The sequence below is a fragment of the Pelophylax lessonae genome, assembly GCF_965119305.1.
Source record: "Pelophylax lessonae genome assembly, chromosome: 4".
NCBI lineage: Eukaryota > Metazoa > Chordata > Amphibia > Anura > Ranidae > Pelophylax > Pelophylax lessonae.
This window is the reverse complement of record NC_138771.1, coordinates 94,987,767-95,003,622: the sequence shown is the minus strand read 5'-3', so window position 1 is coordinate 95,003,622 and position 15,856 is coordinate 94,987,767. Positions and strand designations below refer to the sequence as shown.

Below are 15,856 nucleotides of genomic sequence, written 5' to 3'. Positions count from 1 at the left end.
TGATACGTATGCTGCCATGGAGTCTGTCAGGAAAAATAATTTTTTCATGTAAACAAAAAGTGTCAGAAAAGGCTTGGTCTTCAAGTGGTTAGAAGAGTGGGTGATTTGTGGCATAAGCTTCTAATAGTGGGCATAAAATGCCAGGACAGTTCAAAAAAACCCTAAATGACACCTTTTTGGAAAGTAGACACCCCAAGCTATTTGTTGAGAGGCATTTTGACTCCATGGAAAATTTTATATTATGCCACAAGTTTCGGGAAAACTAAAAATTTTTTTTAAGCAAAGTTGTCACTAAATGATAGATTGCTCACACATGCCATGGGTATATGTGAAATGACACCCCAAAATACATTATGCTGCTTCTCCTGAGTACAGGGATACCACATGTGTGAGAATTTTTGGGAGCCTAGCTGTGAACGTTACCCCAAAAACCAATCACTGGCTTCAAGCTTTTTTAAGGGCATAAATTGCTTATTTTACTTCCTCACTACCTATCACAGTTTCAGAGACCATGAAATGCCAAGATAGCAGAAAATCCCCCCCAAATTACCCCATTTTGGAAAGTAGACACTCCAACCTGTTTGCTGAGAGGCATGTTGAGTTCATGGAATATTTTATATTTTGCTACAAGAAAAATGGCAAAAATGTTTTGTTTCTATTTTACACAAAGTTGTCCCTTAAATGATATATTACTCAAACATGCCATGGGTTTATGTGAAATGACACCCCAAATACATTCTGCTGCTTCTCCTGAGTACAGGAATACCACATGTGCGGGACTTTTTGACAGCCTAGCCGCGTACAGGACCCCGAAAACCAATCACTGCCTATAGGCTTTCTAAGTTCGTTGTTGATTTCTCTCCTCACTACCTATCACAGTTTCGGAGGCCATGAAATGCCAAGATAGCACAAATCCCCCCTAAATTACCCCTTTTTGGAAAGTGGACTGCCCAAGACAGCCGAATCCTGCAGGAACGCATGGGAACGGCGTTCCTGTACTTTTTCCACAGCAGGAACACCGTCCGCATTAGCAGCCACGTCCTGCAGGAATGACTGTCACTGGCCTTTGTATGTGTTTGTGGCACCTGTATGTATAAAGAACAGAGCCGTTCAGCCGCCACTAGAGGAAGTGGAGCCGATGGTTACTGTATAGCACCGGGTCCTGTCACAGGCGGAGTGATACCAAATGTACTCCGCCTGTGACAGGGCACAGGAACGACACAGGAAGCAGCGGATCTATTCTCTACTGCAGCCGAATGCTTCCTTCAGCACCGCTGTCGTCACAGATTTACACTGATGCTCGGGGATGGACGGTGGGTCGGGAACCATCCAGCAGTACCAGCCAGTAAAAGCAGTCAGCAGTACCCACCAGCAGGACCCACCAGCAGTACCTACCAGCAATACCAGCCAGAAGTACCTACCAGCAGTACCCACCAGCAGTACCCACCAGTAGTACCAGCCAGCAGTACCCACCAACCGTACCCGCCAGCAGTACCAGCCAGCAGTACCCACTAACAGCACCTGCCAGCAGTAACAGCCAGCAGTACCCACCAGCAGTACCAGCCAGCATTACCCACCAACAGTACCAGCCAGGAGTGTTTTAAATCACAGTAAATTCCACATTCACTGCTTTATACAAATGCCCCTTAAAGAAGGACTATAGGCAAAACTTTTTTTTTTCTTCATTTTAGATAGGGAGGGTTATAACCCCTTTCAGTTTTTGTTATATGCCTTGTGTCCCATAACCAAAATAGGAAGTAAAAGGAAATCCCTGCAAATTGAGGGTATCTCTTGGGCCCCTTTTCCCCCAGGTCACCAGAACTACTGTCTCCATTGGAAGATTTCCCCTCTATTACTTTTCTGTGAACAACCAACAATTTAGGATTTCTTTTACTTTCATAATAATATTAATAAAGGTAAACAGAATAAATAGAGAGGGTAAATCTCCCTAACAGGGGCATAAACAGCAAAAAACCTAATAGATGTTCTAATCCCCCTTTAGTGATACTTTAAAGTAGGTAATAACGTGCAATTAAATTTCCAGGTGAATCTACTCACTTAAATGGTGTATTTCACATTATATATCTATAAGAGGTCAATGCTCATACTGTTTATTAGGAAGCATTCCATATATATAAATGTAGTACCAAAAAAGAGGTGTAAAATGATTGCCGAAAAAATTTTCATAGATGCAATTAAAACATTATTAAGTACAGGAAGCTAGAATTTATATATTTTAAATGACATTCTTATTATCTAAAAATATGAAACTCAATGAAAATATTACAATAACACATCATCTAGCACAGACGTGCACCACTCTTGGTGGCACATATCTTTTAAAAGCAATAAAACTTAGAATTGGCAGACACTGGAGGGATATTATGCTTTTACAAAGTCATTTTCTGAAATGAATAGGATTAGCTTACTGGAAAAAAGTTAGCAGAATAGGAAACTGACAAATATGTTTTTAGAAAGATCTTGAAATAAATGCTTCAGCTTTACCAACTGAAAACATTTGATGTTATTTTCTGTATATCACTTGGTGACCACTGTCATTGAGATAGGAACGAAAGATAATCTCACCCAATGAGAGGCATTTTTTAATGTTTTGTTCAGTCACATTTATGTTATTTTTTCCTTGTATTTTTATTTGAATTTAAAATTGAAATAGGTAGTTTATGAAAAAGGAACCTATATTTTTCTTGGCTTGAAACCAATCGTACTTGAACACTGGGATTGATTTACTAAACACAGACAGTTCACCTAGCAAAGTCAATATTTAATTTATAAAGTTAATGTTCACTGAGCTGACAGCACATTACTTTACAGTATAAAAAGCTAGAGAGGCCAGGAAGTGCTTGTTTTGAAACTATTTTAAAATGGAGTTCCACCCATCCAAGCGATTTTACCAATGGCTATTTTAATTTTTTTTTGTTGTAATAAAATGCCTTTTTTCTTCACTTGTCTGCAGCACTCCCTGCTGCGGCTGCCTAGGCGATTACATCACTAGGCGATTTGAAAGGGCTCCTGGGATAGCGGCATAGTGTATCCCAGGAGTCCTTGCGAATGGCCTAGTGACAAAATCTTGCTACAGCAACAAGTCAGCAGGAAGGAGCGCAGCACAGTGACATTACTGCGCAGGCACGAGATCAGGAGGTGCATGCTGGGTAGCCACTTTCTAATCCTGGAAATAGATACCAGAGGGCTTCAGACGCCCACAGTGGACATGGACCCTGCCAACTTCTGAGATCAAGGTCGTTTTTCTTTATTTGAACTGAAATTAAAAGCAATACACTATAGACACTAGCTAAATGTTGCAGATAAAGTGAAACAAATTACAGCGGAGTTTAAAAAAAATCTGACTTGGGGGACTCACTGGAACTTTAAGGAAATACTTTAAGGCAGACACTTTGGTAATTTTTCTTCTTGTTTACAGCTTCAAGTACATAAATTACCAGTAATGAAGTGTACACCACATCTTGCTGATTGCTCTTTAACCACATTAAGACCGCCCACTGCAGATTTACTGCGGCAGGCTGTCTCTCCTGCGCGAACTTACGTAGCCCTACGTCGGTCGCGCGCATGGTGCTGGGGGGCAAACGCGTGCTGCCGCTGCGCTACCGCCCCCATTAGGCAGTGGGGATGCTGATGCATGGGACCAGCGGCACTGATTGCCGCCGGCCATCCGCAATTACTCCCTGCTGAGAGAGAAGGACGGTCAGCTGCTGTAAACACAGATGATCGTTCTCCTCTCTGAAATGATTACAGAGCGCCTGTGATCATTCCATTTAGGATCACAGATCTCTGTGATCATTTCACAAGTCCACCCCCCCACAGTTAGTAAACACTCCCCTAGGCTTACACTTAACCCTTTGATCGCCCCTAGGTTAAATCCTTCCCTGCCAGTGTCATTATTACAGTAACATTGCACATTTTTTATCACTGATTACTGTAGTAATGTCACTGGTCCCCCAAAAAGTGTAAAAAATGTCAGTTAGGAGTCCGATCTGTCTGCAGCAATGTCACAGTCCCACTAAAAATCGCAGATCGCCACCATTACTAGTAAAAAATAAAAATAAAAAAATGACAAATCTTTCCCCTAATTTGTAGACGCAATAACTTTTGCGCAAACCAATCAAAACATGCTTATTGGGATTTTGTTTTTTTACTAAAAACATGTAGCAGAATACAAATTGGCCTATAAGGATGAACATTTTTGATTTTTATTTTTTTTTGGGAATGTTATATAGCAGAATGTGAAAAATATTGTTTTTTTTTTTCAGAAATGTCGTTCTTTTTTTGTTTATAGTGCAAAAATAAAATAAATCGCACAGGTGATCAAATACCACCAAAAGAAAGTTCTAATTGTGGGGGAAAAAAAAGACATACATTTTATTTTGTTACAGCGTCACATGACCATGCAATTTTCTGTTAAAATAATGCAGTGCCGAATCACAAAAATTGGCCTGGTCACTAAGGGGGAAAATCCTTCAGGTCCAGAACTGGTTAAGCCCCGTACACACAGGTTGAATGCCAGCCATCACTGTCGGTTCAATAAAAACTGGCCGACAATCGGCCTGTGTGTATGCCAGCCGGTCCCAACAGAAGCTGGCCATTTGGTTGGCTTTTATTGGAGGTGCATGTTGGAAAACCAGCAGCTAATTGGCTCCTGATCAGCGCTCTCAGCCAATGACTGAGAGCTCTGACCGGAGTGCTCTGGTGGGGGGGGCCATCCCCCTGTCAGAACACAACAGCTCAGGGAGGGAGATCACTGTACTAACGTTGGTAATCGTTAGTATAGCGGCTCCCACCATTTTATTTTGTTCAACCCGCTGGGTTGAAGGGAAAAAAAATAATAGTGTGTACCAGGCTTTAGTCTAGCAATCTGCTCTCTGATAATGCCTGGTCCTGTGTACAGTGCTGATGTTCTGATGTTGTATAACTTGGGTCTAGTTTCGCAGTACATTGAAGAAGTCCCGAAAGACGCCCACCACTTTCTTTCTACTCCTTGATTCACAAAAATCCTTGCATTGTATTCATAGAATACAAAAGGATCCTTTGTCCCCATTCACAGAACATACTGCATTCAGTGAGAAAAATACAAAGACTTTTCTGAATGGAGACAAGGAAAGAATAGGGTGGGAGGCCATCAGTACCACAACGTTAGAAATGAGGCAATTACCCACAGAGCTGTGAAGAGCACCTGTCATCACTGGAGAGAATATTTCTACACAAAGGAACAATCAGCAGAATATGGGATACCCTTCATTACAAGTAAGATACAGTCAGGTCCATAAATATTGGGATATCAACACAATTCTAATCTTTTTGGCTCCATACACCACCACAATGGATTTGAAATGAAACAAACAAGATGTGCTTTAACTGCAGACTTTCAGCTTTAATTTGAGGGTATTTACATCCACATCAGGTGAACAGTGTAGGAATTACGATAGTTTGTATATGTGCCTCCCACTTTTTAAGGGAACAAAAGTAATGGGCCAGGTTAACAATCATAAATCAAACTTTCACTTTTTAACCTCCCTGGTGGTATGATTATGTCAGGAATTACATACCAAAAGCGGTACAATTGTTTTCATGGAAATTTGGCGTTATGTATTATAGGCCTACAATTCTTAGTAATTACTGACTTAAACCTGACCAAAACAAGAGTCTAGTAGACATCCCAGATGTGATAAATTTGAAACACAAACGCGTGAATTATAATCGAATCAATAATATTATTTTATTATTTAATATATAATATATATAATAAAATTATATTATTGATTAGATTATAATTCATGCATTATATATTATATATAGATATATGTGTGTGTGTGTATATATATATATATATATATACACATATATATACACATATATATATATATATATATATATATATATATATATATATAATATATAACGCATGAATTATAATTGAATCAATAATATAATTTTATGTATATATGTGTGTGTGTGTGCATATATATATATATATATAATATAAAATGTGTTTTGTGTTTTGTGCAACGTTTTTTTTTTTTTTTTTTAATTTCCCTCCCTAGTTCCGCTCCCATGCAGCATTGCTGCTGCAGGGAACGGAACTAGGAAGTGATCACACTGACGGTGGACGGAGGAGCGGCGGGACTCTCGGCTGGTGATCTCAGCAATGAGAGATCATCGCTGGATCGCCAGGATAAGGTAAGAGAACACCGCTGCGCTCTCTGCAATCCACCCCGAGCGTGACTCGGGGTTACCGCTCCTGCAATGAAAAATCCACCCACAAGGGATCCCGCAAGGGATTACCGCCTAGGTGGTTAATACTTGGTTGCAAATCCTTTGCAGTCAATTACAGCCTGAAGTCTGGAACGCATAGACATCACCAGATGCTGGGTTTCATCCCTGGTGATGCTCTGCCAGGCCTCTACTGTAACTGTCTTCAGTTCCTGCTTGTTCTTGAGGCATTTTCCCTTCAGTTTTGTCTTCAGCAAGTGAAAGGCATGCTGAATCGGATTCAGGTCAGGTGATTGTCTTGGCCATTGCATAATATTACACTTCTTTCCCTTAAAAAACTTTCGCAGTATGCTTCGGGTCATTGTCCATCTGCACTGTGAAGCACTGTCCAATGAATTCTGAAGCATTTGGCTGAATATGAGCAGATAATATTGCCCGAAACACTTCAGAATTCATCCTGCTGCTTTTGTCAGCAGTCACATCATCACTAAATACAAGAGAAATAGTTCCATTGGCAGCCATGCATGCCCACGCCATGACACTATCACCACCATGCTTCACTGATGAGGTGGTATGCTTTGGATCATGAGTAGTGTTGAGCGAACACGGACTGTATTATTCGTGTTCGTACCGAATAATTGGATTTTTTGTACACGGACACTTTACTGTATGTTCGGGTAAAAATCCGTGTTCGGTCGTTTTATTTCCGGGTTTTGCATGCTTTGGCGCTCTTTTCATGGCGGGCTTTCAACAGCCAATCAACAATCGTTTAACTGGTGTGCCTTAAGCCATCCCAGCCATGCCTGCAAATGTCTCAGTAGCTGTGATTGGCCGTCTGAAGCATGTGACCAAGTCTTTATAAGTTCCAGGCAGCCGCAGCGTCTTCATTCTGCTGCTTAGATCAGGGACAGAGCACACATCAACATGCTGGCTGCTGATTAGGGAAAGACAGGCAGGAAAAAAACATTTGTGTCCGGATAGAATTGAGGGACAGGTCGGAGTGTTTAGGCAGGGCGAGTTGTAGGCATTTTAGGGATAGAGTCTGCTGAATTATAGGGTCAGTGTCTTCTACAAACTACAATCGATATTGCTGTGTGGGGGGTGGGGTCTGCACTCAATCCTGATCTACGATCTCTTCTCAATCCTGTTAGGGAGAGGCTGCTGCTGAATTTTAGGGTCAGAGTGTTCTACAAACTACAATCGATATTGCTGTGTGGGGTCTGCACTTAGTCCCGATCTACGATCACTTCTCAATCCTGTTAGGGAGAGGCTGCTGCTGAATTTTAGGGAAACTGTGTTCTACAAACTACAATCGATATTGCTGTGTCGTGTGGGATAGGAGATAGGCAGGTGTCAGTGATCCACATCCATTTTTCTGTGTGAGCTGCAGTGAACACAATCTTTTTGAGCTTCAGTGAACACAATCTTTTTTGGGGTGCAGTGAACAACGTCCTTTTTGGGGTGCAGTGAACAAAATCTTTTTGGGGTACAGTGAACAGAATCTTTGTGGGGTGCAGTGAACACAATCTTTGGGGGGTACAGTGAACACAATCTTTTTGGGGTGCAGTGAACAAAATCCTTTGTGGGGTGCAGTGAACACAATCTTTGGGGGGTACAGTGAACACAATCTTTTTGGGGTGCAGTGAACACAATATTTTTGGGGTGCAGTGAACACAATCTTTGTGGGGTGCAGTGAACACAATCTTTTTGGGGTGCAGTGAACAACATCCTTTTTGGGGTGCAGTGAACACAATCTTTGTGGGGTGCAGTGAACACAATCTTTTTGGGGTGCAGTGAACAAAATCCTTTTTGGGGTGCAGTGAACACAATCTTTGTGGGGTGCAGTGAACACAATCTTTTTGGGGTGGAGTGAACAAAATCCTTTTTGGGGTGCAGTGAACAACATCCTTTTTGGGATGCAGTGAACAAAATCCTTTTTGGGGTGCAGTGAACACAATCTTTTTGGGGTGCAGTGAACAAAATCCTTTGTGGGGTGCAGTGAACACAATCTTTGTGGGGTGCAGTGAACACAATCTTTTTGGGGTGCAGTGAACAAAATCCTTTTTGGGGTGCAATGAACAACATCCTTTTTGGGGTGCAGTGAACAAAATCCTTTTTGGGGTGCAGTGAACACAATCTTTTTCGGGTGCAGTGAACAAAATCCTTTGTGGGGTGCAGTGAACACAATCTTTGTGGGGTACAGTGAACAGAATCTTTGTGGGGTGCAGTGAACACAATCTTTGGGGGGTACAGTGAACACAATCTTTTTGGGGTGCAGTGAACAAAATCCTTTGTGGGGTGCAGTGAACACAATCTTTGTGGGGTACAGTGAACAGAATCTTTGTGGGGTGCAGTGAACACAATCTTTGGGGGGTACAGTGAACACAATCTTTTTGGGGTGCAGTGAACAAAATCCTTTGTGGGGTGCAGTGAACACAATCTTTGGGGGGTACAGTGAACACAATCTTTTTGGGGTGCAGTGAACAAAATCCTTTGTGGGGTGCAGTGAACACAATCTTTGTGGGGTGCAGTGAACACAATCTTTTTGGGGTGCAGTGAACAAAATCCTTTTTGGGGTGCAGTGAACAACATCCTTTTTGGAGTGCAGTGAACACAATCTTTTTGGGGTGCAGTGAACAAAATCCTTTGTGGGGTGCAGTGAACACAATCTTTGTGGGGTACAGGGAACAGAATCTTTGTGGGGTGCAGTGAACACAATCTTTGGGGGGTACAGTGAACACAATCTTTTTGGGGTGCAGTGAACAAAATCCTTTTAGGGTGCAGTGAACACAATCTTTGTGGGGTGCAGTGAACAAAATCCTTTTTGAGGTGCAGTGAACACAATCTTTGTGGGGTGCAGTGAACACAATCTTTGTGCGGTACAGTGAACACAATCTCATACTTCTGAAGATTTGAGGGTGCTGCCTGTTCCATACTCCTCCTCCTACTGCTCAACCATCCTTTTAGGGGTACAAACAATAGTAATTGGGGCCTAGTGTGGTGGTGTACGTGTGAGATACATACACTTTCTTTTTGATCATATTTTCTATTCCGCTATTCAGATAAAACCTTTGGGGATCAATTAAATTGCGTGATAGTCTGTGTCGGTACGTGTGAGATCCACATTTCCAAGTTTTTGGGGTTCATCTTATACTTCTGAAGATTTGAGGGTGCTGCCTGTTCCATACTCCTCCTCCTACTGCTCAACCATCCTTTTAGGGGTACAAACAATAGTAATTGGGGCCTAGTGTGGTGGTGTACGTGTGAGATACATACACTTTCTTTTTGATCATATTTTCTATTCCGCTATTCAATTAAATCCTTTGGGGATCAATTAAATTGCGTGATAGTCTGTGTCGGTACATGTGAGATCCACCTTTCCAAGTTTTTGGGGTTCATCTCATACTTCTGAAGATTTGAGGGTGCTGCCTGTTCCATACTCCTCCTCCTACTGCTCAACCATCCTTTTAGGGGTACAAACAATAGTAATTGGGGCCTAGTGTGGTGGTGTACGTGTGAGATACATACACTTTCTTTTTGATCATATTTTCTATTCCGCTATTCAATTAAAACCTTTGGGGATCAATTAAATTGCGTGATAGTCTGTGTCGGTACGTGTGAGATCCACCTTTCCAAGTTTTTGGGGTTCATCTCATACTTCTGAAGATTTGAGGGTGCTGCCTGTTCCATACTCCTCCTCCTACTCCTCAACCATCCTTTTAGGGGTACAAACAATAGTAATTGGGGCCTAGTGTGGTGGTGTACGTGTGAGATACATACACTTTCTTTTTGATCATATTTTCTATTCCGCTATTCAATTAAAACCTTTGGGGAACAATTAAATTGCGTGATAGTCTGTGTCGGTACGTGTGAGATCCACCTTTCCAAGTTTTTGGGGTTCATCTCATACTTCTGAAGATTTGAGGGTGCTGCCTGTTCCATACTCCTCCTCCTACTGCTCAACCATCCTTTAAGGGGTACAAACAATAGTAATTGGGGCCTAGTGTGGTGGTGTACGTGCGAGATACATACACTTTTTTTGATCATATTTCCTATTCCGCTATTCAATAAAAACCTTTGAGGATCAATTGAATTGCGGGATAGTCTGTGTCGGTACGTGTGAGATCCACCTTTCCAAGTTTTTGAGGTTCATCTCATACTTCTGAAGATTTGAGGGTGCTGTCTGTTCCATACTCCTCCTACTCCTCATCCATCCTTTTAGGGGTAGAAACAATAGTAATTGGGGCCTAGTGTGGTTTTGTACGTGCGAGATACATACACTTTTTTGGATCATATTTCCTATTCCGCTATTCAATAAAAACCTTTCTAGGGCAAGATCTTAAATTACAGAAATATGAGGAGACCGTCAAATAAGGGCCGTGGCCTGGGTCGTGGTGCTGCTGGTAGAGCTCCTGTTGCAAGGAGAGGACGTGGTCGATCTGTGCCAGCTACACGCACAAGTGAAACACCTTCCTCAAGTGTGAGTAGGCGACAGAACCTGCATCAGTATTTGGTAGGGCATCATACGCCCCTAGAAGTGATGAGGCCAGAACAAGTGGAGGCGATAGTAGATTGGTTTGCTGCTGACAGTGCCTCCAGTTCCTTCACATTGTCTCCCACCCAGTCTACTGCAGAAAGGTCACAGTTGGCACCTGCAGCCGATGTCCAACCGTCTTTCACCTCACCCCCTTGCAAATCAGGCAAGCAGTCTGAGCCCCAAGCCATACAGCAGTCTCTTCTTCTTTTTGATGACTCTGTCAGCAGGGTTTCCCAGGGCCATCCACCTAGCCCTGCCCCAGAAGTGGAAGAGATTGAGTGCAGCGATGCCCAACCACTTATTTCTCAAGATGAGTACATGCAAGGATCATCGCAGCACGTCTCCGATGATGACGAAACGCAGGTGCCAACTGCTGCGGCGTTCAGCATTGTGGAGACCGACAAGGAGGGCAGGGGTGAAGACTGGGTGGAAGATGATGTGGAGGACAATGAGGTCCTCGACCCCACATGGAATGAACGTCATGCAGGTGACCTGAGTAGTTTGGAGGAAGAGGCGGTGGTCGCACAGAGCCACCAGCACAGCAGAAGAGGGAGCAGGGTGCAGAAGCGGAGCGGCCGTGCCCTAGACACTACGCCCGCTACTGCCCAACGCAGCAAGGGAACGAGCGCACCAAAGTCAGCTCAAAGGAGTTCTCTAGCGTGGAAGTTCTTTAGAAAATGTGCTGATGACAGGACACGAGTGGTTTGCACCCTGTGCAATCAGAGCTTGAAGCGAGGCATAAACCTTCTCAACCTGAGCACAACCTGCATGATCAGGCATCTAAGTGCAAAGCACGAGCTGCAGTGGAGTACACACCTTCAAAACCAAGAAACGTCTCTGGCTCATCCTGCTTCCTCTTCTGCTGCAGTCTCGGCCGCTCCAGCCACATCTGTAGTGATACCGGCACCTGCCACCCCGCAAACAGACGATCTGTCAGCAACACCACCACCTGGGTCACCAACAACCATCTCCACAATGTCCCGTGGAAGCGTTCAGCTTTCCATCTCCCAAACACTTGAGAGGAAGAGGAAGTACCCCCCTACCCACCCGCGATCCCTGGCCCTGAATGCCAGCATTTCAAAATTATTGGCCTTTGAAATGCTGTCATTCCGTCTGGTGGAGACGCACAGTTTTAAAAACCTTATGTTGGTGGCTGTCCCACAGTACGTCGTGCCCAGCCGCCACTACTTTTCCAGGCAAGCCATCCCTTCCCTGCACAACCAAGTGGGGGAAAAAATCAGGTGTGCACTGCGCAACGCCATCTGTGCCAAGGTCCACCTAACTACCGATACGTGGACCAGTAAGCATGGTCAGGGGCGTTATATCTCCCTAACGGCACACTGGGTAAATGCAGTGGCGGATGGGCCTGAGGCGGATAGCAATTTGGCGCATGTCCTTCCACCACCGAGGATTGCAGGGCGCTTCAGTTTGCCTCCTGTTCCTAACTCCTCCTACTCCGCTTCCTCATCCTCTACCGCCTCCTCATCCGGACAGCGTAACACCTTCACCACCAACTTCAGCACGGCCAGGGGTAAACGACAGCAGGCAGTTTTACAACTTGCCTGTTTGGGGGACAAACCACACACCGCGCAGGAGTTGTGGAGGAGCATGGAACAGCAGACAAATGAGTGGTTGCTGCCAGCGAGCCTCAAGCCCGGCCTGGTGGTGTGCGATAACGGGAGAAATCTCATAGCAGCTCTGGGCCTAGCCGGTTTGACGCACATCCCTTGCCTGGCGCATGTGCTGAATTTGGTGGTGCAGAGGTTCCTTAAAAACTACCCCGATATGTCAGAGCTGCTGCAGAAAGTGCGGGCCGTTTGTGCGCACTTTCGGCGTTCTCACCCTGCTGCTGCTCGCCTGGCAGCGCTGCAGCGTAACTTCGGCCTTCCCGCTCACTGCCTCATATGTGACGTGCCCACAAGGTGGAACTCCACCTTGCACATGCTGGAAAGACTGTGCGAGCAGCAGCAGGCCATAGTGGAGTTTCAGCTGCAGCACGCACGCGTGAGTCGCTCTGCGGAACAGCACCACTTCACCACCAATAACTGGGCCTCCATGCGAGACCTGTGTGCCTTGTTGCGCTGTTTTGAGTACTCCACCAACATGGCCAGTGGCAATGACGCCGTTCTCAGCTTAACTATCCCACTTCTATGCCTCCTTGAAAAAACAATTCGGGCGATGATGGAAGAGGATGTGGCACAGGATGAGGAGGAGGAGGAGGATGAAGAGGTAACATTTCCAAGGCTTTCAGGGCAGTCATTCGCAAGGGGCTCCGAGGGTGGGTTCCTGCACACACAAACGCCAGGGACACAATTGTCCAGCAGGGGCACAGTTCTGGAGGATGAGGAGGATGAGGAGGAGGAGGAGCTGGAGGAGGAGATGGAACCATGTTCACAGCAGGGTGGCACCCAGGCCAGCTCATGGCCATCACTGGTGCGTGGCTGGGGGGATACAGAGGACACGGACGATACACCTCCCACAGAGGACAGCCTTTCGTCGCCTCTGGGCAGCCTGGCACACATGAGTGATTACATGATGCAGTGTCTCCACAATGACCGCCGAGTTGCCCACATTCTAACTTGTGCTGATTACTGGGTGGCCACGCTGCTGGATCCCCGTTACAAGGACAACGTACTGTCCTTAATTCACTCACTGGAGCGCGATCGCAAGATGCGCGAGTACAAGCGCACGCTGGTAGACGCCATGCTGCTGGCATTCCCATCTGACAGCGGGGCCGCAGTGGAAGCACAAGGCAGAGGAGGAGGAGGAGGAGGTCGCCAACGCAACCAGGGCACCGCCAGCACCTCAGAAGGCAGGGTTAGCATGGCCGAAATGTGGAAAAGCTTTGTCAGCACGCCACAACAAACAGCAGCACCAGCAGCTCAGATGGAACGTCTTAGCAGGAGGCAGCATTTTACCAACATGGTGGAGCAGTATGTGTGCACACGCCTACATGTAGTGAATGAGGGGTCTGCCCCCTTCAACTTCTGGGTCTCCAAATTGGGCACATGGCCTCAGCTTGCCCTTTACGCCTTGGAGGTGCTGGCGTGCCCTGCAGCCAGTGTATTATCTGAACGGGTATTTAGCACGGCTGGGGCGCAGCCGCCTGTCCAGAGACAATGTGGACAAGCTCACGTTCATTAAAATGAACCAGGCATGGATCCCACGGGACTTTTCCGTACCTTGTGCAGAATAGCAATGGATACCGACCTTACCCACCCATTGTTCCATTTTTGCTCTTTCTCACTCTTTTGGGGTGTACCCTCATTTAAAATTTGTGAAAAGAAGCAGTGTTGGCTACCTCGTCCTCCTCCTCAGGGCCAGATTAACGTAGGGGCTATTGGAGCTGCAGCTCCAGGCCCCTACCTTTTATATAGGCCCCGGGTTGGCCATATTCACTGTTACCGCTCTTCTGTCACTTGTAAACACAGAAGTCTGGCTTCTATGCTCGCTTCCCCAGGCAGCACCCTCAGAACCTCCCCACACAGCGCGAAGGCCGGACAAGGAGGGACAGTTGCCGATGCATGGATGTGTTTATGGGCTTCAGAGACAGCATCCCATGTTGAATTAGGCATGCATGGCTGCACCCTTCCTCCTCTGGGTGCATGGCAAGGCACGGCCCTTAAGGCCCTTCAAAATCCTCAGCACCAAGCCCATGATGCTCTTAATCCGGCCCTGGTCCTCCTCCACCGCCGCTTCCACCTACACCACCCATAGGTGTGCGCAGCCTATTGCATTAAGGTGTGCACCCCAAAGTTGAAATACACATGCATGTGTTTGCCAGCAGGGAGAGTAATGTATCGGGGCCATGTACCTATAGGCAAAGAGAAATAGAGCAGAGCAGGTCCGAGGGAGATCTTTCCCATTTCCTCACTGTTCGGTAAAAGTCCGGGACACGGACCCGGACTTTTTTTTAAAGTTCGGCCGAACCCGTCGAACACGGACATCTAGGTGTCCGCTCAACCCTAATCATGAGCAGTTCCTTTCCTTCTCCATACTCTTCTCTTCCCATCACTCTGGTACAAGTTGATCTTGGTCTCATCTGTGCATAGGATGTTGTTCTGAAACTGTGAAGGCTTTTTTAGATGTTGTTTGGCAAACTCTAATCTGGCCTTCCTGTTTTTGAGGCTCACCAATGGTTTACATCTTGTGGCGAACCCTCTGTATTCACTCTGGTGAAGTCTTCTCTTGATTGTTGACTTTGACACACATACACCTACCTCCTGGAGAGTGTTCTTGATCTGGCCAACTGTTGTGAAGGGTGTTTTCTTCACCAGGGAAAGAATTCTTCGGTCATCCACCACAGTTGTTTTCCGTGGTCTTCTGGGTCTTTTGGTGTTGCTGAGCTCACCGGTACGTTCTTTCTTTTTAAGGATGTTCCAAACAGTTGATTTGGCCACACCTAATGTTTTTGCTATGTCTCTGATGGGTTTGTTTTGTTTTTTCAGCCTAATGATGGCTTGCTTCACTGATAGTGACAGCTCTTTGGATCTCATATTGAGAGTTGACAGCAACAGATTCCAAATGCAAATAGTGCACTTGAAATTAACTCTGGACCTTTTATCTGCTCCTTGTAAATGGGATAATGAGAGAATAACACACACCTGGCCATGGAACAGCTGAGCAGCCAATTGTCCTATTACTTTTGGTCCCTTAAAAAGTGGGAGGCACATATACAAACTGTTGTAATTCCTACACCTTTCACCTGATTTGGATGTAAATACCCTCAAATTAAATCTGAAAGCCTGTAGTTAAAGCACATCTTGTTTGTTTCATTTCAAATCCATTGTGGTGGTGTATAGAGCCAAAAAGATTAGAATTATGTCGATGTCCCAATATTTATGGCCCTGACTGTATATGACCAACTTGTAGCCAAAATATTAACTAAGCTTCGGCTATAATATCTATAATCTGGGCACAAGTGAACTTTAGGGTAAAAAGTCTAATATTTGGGACATAAATAAACAGCAGCAGCAAAATAAGCAATACACCAACAAAACAAAATAGTATGGCTTGTCAGAATACAATGCATCTGGCAGTACCAGATACAGCAGATTTCAGTCACCAGGGGATCAT

The 15,856-nt window shown here is 45.1% G+C and overlaps 1 protein-coding gene across 2 annotated transcripts in view; it reads right to left on the bottom strand.

Moving 5' to 3' along the window:
- Positions 1–15,856, bottom strand: part of LOC309553742 (protein unc-13 homolog C-like) — a 621,348-nt gene that overhangs the window by 482,883 nt on the left and 122,609 nt on the right. The gene's annotated exons all lie outside the window — the stretch shown is intronic.